The 8,332-nt window shown below is 39.9% G+C and overlaps 1 pseudogene across 1 annotated transcript; it reads right to left on the reverse strand.

The window, feature by feature from the left end:
• Window positions 1-221: 221 nt before the first annotated feature.
• On the reverse strand, window positions 222-1,288 carry LOC311627612 (eukaryotic translation initiation factor 3 subunit M-like; annotated as a pseudogene). The gene has a single exon. The product of its transcript is annotated as a eukaryotic translation initiation factor 3 subunit M-like (transcript).
• Window positions 1,289-8,332: the final 7,044 nt, after the last annotated feature.

Genomic DNA, 8,332 nt, shown 5'->3' on the forward strand with positions numbered 1-8,332 from the left:
AACCCTGAACTGAGCTCTGGCAAGCATAGCAGTGGTGGCAGGAGCCTCTCTCACCTCCACAGCAGTGCTAAGAATGTCTAACTGCCACTTAGGCCTGCTCCCCATGGGGCATCCCCCAAGGGCTCCCAGACTGCCAAAGGGCACAGGTTGGGATGAGGGACCCCCATCCCCTCTAGTGCACAAATGTTGTGCACTGGGCCTATAGTTTATAGCACAAAGATTCAGGTACCAGAAAGACTCAAAAGGCTGTTTTTCACTTTGTTCAACTTTTGTTTCCAGACGTTAAGCATCATACAGTTGTTGCCATTGCTGTTTTCCAAATGTCCGATGTGTGCCAGGATGGATCACCACTTTTCTCAGGGTCTGATCAATTTTGCAGTAGGCCATTTTTATTTTCATTGAACCATCAACTCCAGTCTGAAATTCCTGTGGCAGTATATCAAGAGAAATTTCTTTATTTGCCATATTCTGTTCATTGTATCCAAGTGAATATATGAATTCTTTATTATTCTGATAACACTTGACAATTTAGCACTCATAGCAATGGTTAAAAGATCATGAAAAAGCTCTCCTTCCAAAAGAGTGATGGGTTTTAAAGTAAGAAGATGGGGGGGAAAAAAAGAGAGGCATTTGGATCTTTTAATACACCTACAATACACCTGTGGGCACTGGGAAGGATTGTTCTCCATGTAACTTCCTAGCAATTTGACGGTGACTTTCGAAGCAGCATATTTTTCTTATAATCCACAAGCACCTCATAAAGTAGTCTAAGAATGTGTGCTTCTTTCCAGTGGTGATGTTCTAGTAAGAAAGCCATTTTCTAACTTGACCCTGGTCAGCTGGAATATATTGGATGGCCCCACAAGATGCTGCCACTTTAATGAGGCTGCTATTTACTATATATCTTATAGGAGTATTCTTATCCATACCATAGAAAAGGTTGCTTAGCAACTGCAGTCTCAGAGGTGGACGTTCATCTTCCTGAAATTTGACCAGCTTTTCACAGAGGTTGTCAATCAGGGCTTATTGCTTATCTAATTCCAGGATCAATAGGAGGAATACCACTCGGCTTATCACACTCTTATGGGTTATCATCTTCCATCAGACATACAGCGCAGGCTTTAATAATCTGAACTAAATCTACATGAAGGCCACCTTCTGCGTTCTCTTCTGAAATTCCAGCTCTCTCTCTAAAAATCAATAAAAAAATATTTTTGAAAAAGAATTCCAGCTCTTTTCGATTTCTGATAAGCTCAAAGATCTTCCTCACTGACATCCATGACGTCATGGCAAAGGCAGCACCTGGTGGATGCTCCATTAGCAACCAACTGGGACAGGAAAAGGGCGCTGGTGTGCTCTGTCACTTGACAAGTCTCTTAGTACTTGACACAAAATGTCCATAAAGCCTATTTATGCTATAAAACATTTTAAAGATAATTTCTTATTTATTTATCATTGTATATACTCTACTACAGCGTTTTTCAACCGCTGTTCCGTGGCACACTAGTGTGCCGCGAGATGTTGCCTGGTGTGCCGTAGGTGCAGACAAGACAAGAATTTTATAATTTTTCACTATTTTGTTTACTTAATATTTCATAATAAAGTAATTATAAAATACTTTCTTTGTGTTTATTTGATTCCTATTCAAGAGAATTACTTTATATATAGTCAATATAGGCACAGAGTTAAATTTTTTAACATTTTCTAATGGTGGTGTGCCTCGTGATTTTTTTCATGAAACAAGTGTGCCTTTGCCCAAAAAAGGTTGAAAAACACTGCTCTACTATAATTTAAGAACCTTTTGAAAAACATAACAGTAACCACAGTAACATTAGTAATTCCCATATTTTATGAATGTATAATTTCAACTTATGTGCTGAAAAGATAGACTAATGAAACAATAAGCTGGGACTGGTTTGGCTCAGTGGATAGAGTGTTGGCCTGCGGACTGAGAGGTCCTGGGTTCGATTCCTGTCAAGGGCATGTACCTTGGTTGCGGGCACATCCCCAGTGGGGGGTGTGCAAGAGGCAGCTGGTCGATGTTTCTCTCTCATCGATGTTTCTAACTCTCTGTCCCTCTCAATTCCTCTCTGTGTAAAATCAATAAAATATATTTTTAAAAAAAGAAACAATAAATTCATTTCAAATATTCTTTTACCCTTATAATTTTATCCACAACTTTTAAAAAAAATGATTTCAAAGAGGAAGGGAGATGAAGAGAGAGGGTAGAAACATCAATGATGAGAGAGAATCTTGCACACACCATACTGGGGATCAAGCCTGCAACCGGGCTTATTTCTGACAAGGAATTAAACTGTGAGGTCCCTGGTTTATAGGTCAGTGCTCAACCACTGAGCCACACTGGCTGGGCCACAACAACTTTTAAGTAAAATTTATTTAAATTGGTTGTATTGCCAGTAATCACACTTACACAGTTTTTCTAGAATGTATTTGTAGTTTAACAATAGATCTTCTTCAGTACATATTTCCTCTTATTGCTCTCAAAAAGCTACTGCATTTGAAAACCGAACTTAGCAAACATCATAAGCTGAGACATTACTTTTAACTTTTAGCCTACTTTACAGCAACTTCCAACACTGTGTAAATGTTCTAAGTCTCATTTGTTCAAATCTTCAGCAGTATTTTTCATGAATCTTCCAACAGTAATTAACAACAAAAAAATGTACCCTAGCTGGTTTTGCTCAGTGGCTAGAGCATCAACCTGTGGACTGAAGGGTCCCAGGTTGGATTCTGGTCAAGGGCACATGCCCAGGTTGCAGGTTTGATCCCCAGTAGGGGGCATGCAGGAGGCAGCCAATCAATAATTCTCTCATCATGATGTTTCTATGCCTCTCCCTCTCCCTTCCTCCCTGAAATCAATAAAAATATATTTTAAAATATCAAAAAATGTTTTACTATGTTATATTCTGCTTATTTCAGACATTTTTTTTGAAATCATTATATGACAGGAAAAGATTTCGATTCCCAGTGGTATGTAAATTTTGCCTAAACTTTATTTTTATTACTAGAGGCCCACTTGGAGCGGGGAGGGTGGGGGTGGGGGGGTGAGGGGGTGTCCTTCATCCCAGATTGTGAGAGGGCACAGGCCAGGCAAAGGGATACCTCTGGTGCACAATTTGGGCTGGGGAGGGCCATGGAGGTTTTCCAGCTGGGGAGGGAACACAGGAGGGCTCCAGGGCGTGTCCGGCCCACCTTGCTCAGTCCCTATCAGCCAAACCCCAGCAGCAAGCTAATCTACTGATTAGAGTGTCTGCCCCCTGGTGGTCAGTGCTTATCATAGCGAGTGGTTGAGTAGCTTTAGCATATCATTGGCGTACGGTATTATGCTTTGATTGGTTGAATGGCCACCTGGACACTTAGCATATTAAGCTTTTATTACATAAGATTTATTTTTAAATGTGTTTTTTATTGTTGATAGTATTACAGATATCTCCTGTTTTCCCATCTCCTCCCATCTCCTACCCTCCCTCCACGTCTTCACTACCCCTATTGCCCATATCCATGGGCAATGTATATAAGTATATAAGTTCTTTGGTTTATCTCTTCTTGTCCTCCCAACCCCGCATCAAGGCATTTTTAATGTAGTGTAATTTTATAAATACTGAATTGAATTTTACATGACTATAAGTGACGGTGGGAAAACAATATATATTTTTTCATCTAATTGTTGTTAACACTTATTAGGTCAGTGTTGATTTTATGTATGAAATGTGGCTGGTGAACAGCTCATATGAAGAGTAGAATTGTCAGCTTTGCCTTCCTCATTTTACCACGGATCCAGAAATTCAACAGGGTGGAAATGGGTATTCATTTACTGGCATCTATCGAGCCAATAAAATAGTGAGTGTAATGCTATATAGAGAAATGTGTAATATAAACGCTAGGGCAGAAAAACATTCTGTAAAAGTTCATGTATTCCATAATCACAACTATTTTAGAAGACAGGAATAGAAAAATTTTAAAAGGTTTTTAGGATTATAAATATTCTGCTTTTTTTCTTTCCTACCAAACTTTTTATTGTTCAGAATTTTGGAAAGACACATTTATATCATATTTGCCACTTTTTTACTTAAAGAAATTTTTGAAAGTGTGAAAGCTAATTTTACCATCCATATATAAGTGCTCACTTTCTTACACCTGGACCAATATTGGATTTTATAATTCTTTTCAAGCATCACTAATTTGATTGGGATAGAAATGGTATTGTGGTGTTTTCTTTGGCATTTCTGTGAATGCCAGTCATGTGCTTATAAGCTATTTGATTTCATTCTTTATTAATCGCCGGGACATGAGGGGCTTTCTCTGAGTACCCTGTACAAAATAGTTCTCACTTCATGCCGGTGCCAGGCTGTGTGTTCATTTCCCATAAGACTTCCCTGACATATTATGGGTTTATGTTAAATGTATACTTGTATTTTCTTCTGTGATGTCATATTTGGGTAACAGTTGGCATGTAGTAGATGCTAGATCTCAACAAATAACTGCTGAATGAATAAATGGATGTTCTTTACACATTTTTCTAATGGAGTATTTAGGCTTTGTTCACAAATCTGTGAAACCTCTTTCTCCGTTAGAGACTAACTCTTTAACTAAGCATGTGTTGCAATTTTTTTTTAATTCTGTCACCACATGTATTGTTTTATATTTATTTAAATTTGTTTGAGAAACAAATAAGTTTAATGTAGTTATATAGTCAAATACATTACGTTTATGATTTCTGTATTTAATGCTTGCCAAGGAATATAGTACGCCCCTTTCCCTCCTGACCTTGAACTTCCTTCTTTGCGTGTATGTATGTTTGAGTGTATAGAACTTAGCATGGCAGAGGTAAGTGTAAGAACCTACCTTCTCTCCAACGTGGAGACTTCACTGCACCAGCACCACTGGGTTCATCGTCCCTGACGCTGCCTTCATGATGCACCCAGTGTTTACATGGACTTTTCTCCACTCCTGGGCTTTCCCTGTTCTTCCATGGAGCACCTCATTGTACAGCGGTTCTGCTCTTCTTCGAAGTAGGTAGCTAAAGTACTGGCTGTATTTTTAAATACTCTAATAAATTCCCCTTTCACTTCTTAATTCTTCTTTTTAAAATATTTTAAAAATATATATTTTATTGATTTTTTTGCAGAAAGGAAAAGAGAGGGATAGAGAGTTAGAAATACTGACGAGAGAGAAACACAAAACAGCTGTCTCCTGCACACCTCCTCCTGGGGATATGCCTGCAACCAAGGTACATGTTCTTGACCGGAATCGAACCCGGGACTCCGGAGTCCACAGGCCGATGCTCTATCCACTGAGACAAGCCAGTTAGGGGAACTTCTTAATTTTTCTATTAAACTTTCCCTTTATTCTTTATGATGAGTTCTGGGAACTTTTTAAAATGAAAATATACATGTAAATGGGAATAAATTCTGCATGCCTGATAATGTTTGATCCTTTGGTAGAGACTGTGTTACCATAATTAGCTAAATATTAACAGGAAGGAAGGGAATGGAACCAGACATTGCTAATGGGCTAGGACACTGAACCTGTTTGCTTCAGCAGGAAGCTCCAGCTTACCACCCTCCAATGCCTGCTCTGGTGTTGGATTGTGGGATTGCTGGTGAAACAAAGGGAGGTAAACACAGGCACAATGACAGTCAACTGGCTAGAGGTGATGCTTGACCATAGGGGTCTGTCAGTGTAACCTGGGAAAGGGATCAATGGCTGGGGGTGGACCCATTGGGAAGTTGTTTGGTTATTTTGAAAAAGCTCCTGGTTATAATTCAAAGTGAACAAAAAAGTGTTCTCTCTTTCTTTCCCCCTCCCTGGTAGCACACTTACTGTTCCTTCTCATGTCCACCTGTGAGGGCTCCAAAGAGCTAAGCTTTAATATGAAGCACACTCTGGACATTGACCTTTGTTTGACCTGGATGAAGACAGGTTGGATTTTTCCGTGGTAGGATGGCCAAGATGGGACATTGGGAACCCTGGAGGGGAACTATGATTTTGCATCAGGAATAAACCTCGCCACACCACAATCTCCCATCTGAGGGTCCATGAAATGCTTTTCTCATGATCCTGAGGAATGATCACCCACAATTACGCCCTCTGTCCTTAAGCTTTTAGACTAGAGACCATTCCTGGCACCATCCTTTAAAAGCAAGCATGTCAAACTCAAAGGCTAACACAGGCCAACAAAACAAGGTTTAAGTTTATGTGGGCTGCAAAAAACAAACAAACAAACAACATAACAAAAAACTCCAATTTCCATAGAAATGTTGGTTTATTTCAATAGAGACATGCTGAATACAAAATAGAGACATGCTGAAATAAATGAGTAATCGTTAACATAAAATCATAGAACATTTTAATAAAAATTAATATTTTTTCTTGAACCTTAACTTATCAGACACTGAACAACTACACAAATTAATAAGCGTATTGCAAATAAACCTATTTTTCTTGTTCTCCGAAAGCGAAATATTTCCTGTGGTGCACATCAAACAAGTCAGGCCAAGACTAATGACATGGCGATCGGCTGCTAAAATATTTGCTGATAGTATTAGTGGAGAGAAATGGTGTGCCTGTGTGAAAGGCAAATAGGGAACTAAATGCAACACAATTATAGTAATCAGTCATTAGTGAACATTGCAGTTCGTTGTTAATAATGTACACAGGGTATTTAAAAATTAAGTTACAAAATTTTTATGAAAACATTTCCTACATATTGGCTGGGCTGCAAAAATATTCCTTGTGGGCCACAGGTGGCCTGTGGACCACAAATTTGACATGCTTGCCCTAAAGCATGTTAGGAAACCCTGCAAGCTAATGCCCTGATATGCAATATGTCTTATAGGCTTTCAGTTTTTGTTTGTTTGGTTTTATAATAAAACTGATGAACTTGCAGAGTTCTTTGAGGGGGTTTTCAGTTGATATTTTTAATTATATTTTCAGTAGCCTCTTGTTTTCAGTTTAGGGAGAATTCCGAAAACTGATTTCTATTCTATATAATAAAAGCCTAATATGCTAAGTGTTCGTTCGTCTGGTTGGCCATTCAACCAATGAAAGCATAATATGCGAATGATATACTAAGGCTGCTCAACTGCTCACTATGATGTGCATTGACCACTGGGGGGCAGATGCTCTGACGCTTTGACCAGTAGGTTAGCTCGCTTCTGCAATCTGGCCAATCAGGACTGAGTGAGATAGGCCGGGCACACTCTGGAGCCTTTCTGCAGTCCCTCCCCAGCTGACCAACCTCCTGCATCCCTCCCTTGCCCTGATAGTGCACGGGTGGGGTCCCTCGGCCCTGCCTGCACCCTCTTGCAATCCAGGACCCCTCAGGGATGTCAGAGAGCCAATTTTGGCCTGAAGCTATGACACGCACTGACCACTAGGGGACAGGCACTCAATGTAGGAGCACTGCTCAGCCAGAAGCTGGGCGAGCACAGTGGAGGTCATGTGAGCGGGCCTAAGCCATCAATTGGACATCGCCCAAGTGCTCCCAGACTATGAGGGGCATAGCCTGAGCTGAGGGACCCCCCCACCCTGAGTGCACAAATTTTATGCACCAGGCCTCTAGTTTTAAATAAACTATAGATATTGGTTAAGCAAAAGGTACAATCATGAGAATGGTAGATGCTTATAGAAAAGATCAAGGATGCCTTCTTTTTTTCTGATACCTCTGACTGGGTTCTTCTTGCACCCAAAATAGATCCCCAAAGCCAGTTCTGGATGAAACCTTTAATGCTAAATGCAGTCAGCCAGGAAGAGTTAAAAGACACAGTAAAACTACTCACTGGTTTATTGCTGTAAGCTTGCAGAAAAACTAGTCCCAAAGCACTCTGGGAAATGTTTTCTGCAGCATGTTGTCTTGCTTCCACTTTTAAGGTTCAATTCTAAAAATACAGGAGCATACACTAGAACAATGCTCTCCTATCTCTGGAATCATCTGATCCAGAAAAGGGTGTGTGGCCATATGCCCATCAGAATTCTAAGTGACTTTAAGGCACCGGCATTAAAGTCTTAACATGTTTTGACCTTTCAAAAGAAGGACAGTAGCTGCCATTGGTCTGTACATCTTTGGCAATAGGTCCCATTACATATGATATAGAGGTTTATTTTGTTGTGGTCTCTTTCTGAGATAGAGCCTCATAAATATGATGACATAAATCCCACAAATGTGTCCACAGTTGTTGTTTCATGTTGCTCTACAAGCCCCCTGAGGCTCTAAGTGACATCCTGCAGACTCCAAATCAAATGGGCCCTTGTTTTTTTTTTGCTTTGATTTTTCTCACTGACTGAGTGACCTAAAGCACTTTTCCATAAA

Source organism: Pipistrellus hanaki (assembly GCF_964339955.1).
Source record: "Pipistrellus hanaki genome assembly, chromosome: 9".
NCBI lineage: Eukaryota > Metazoa > Chordata > Mammalia > Chiroptera > Vespertilionidae > Pipistrellus > Pipistrellus hanaki.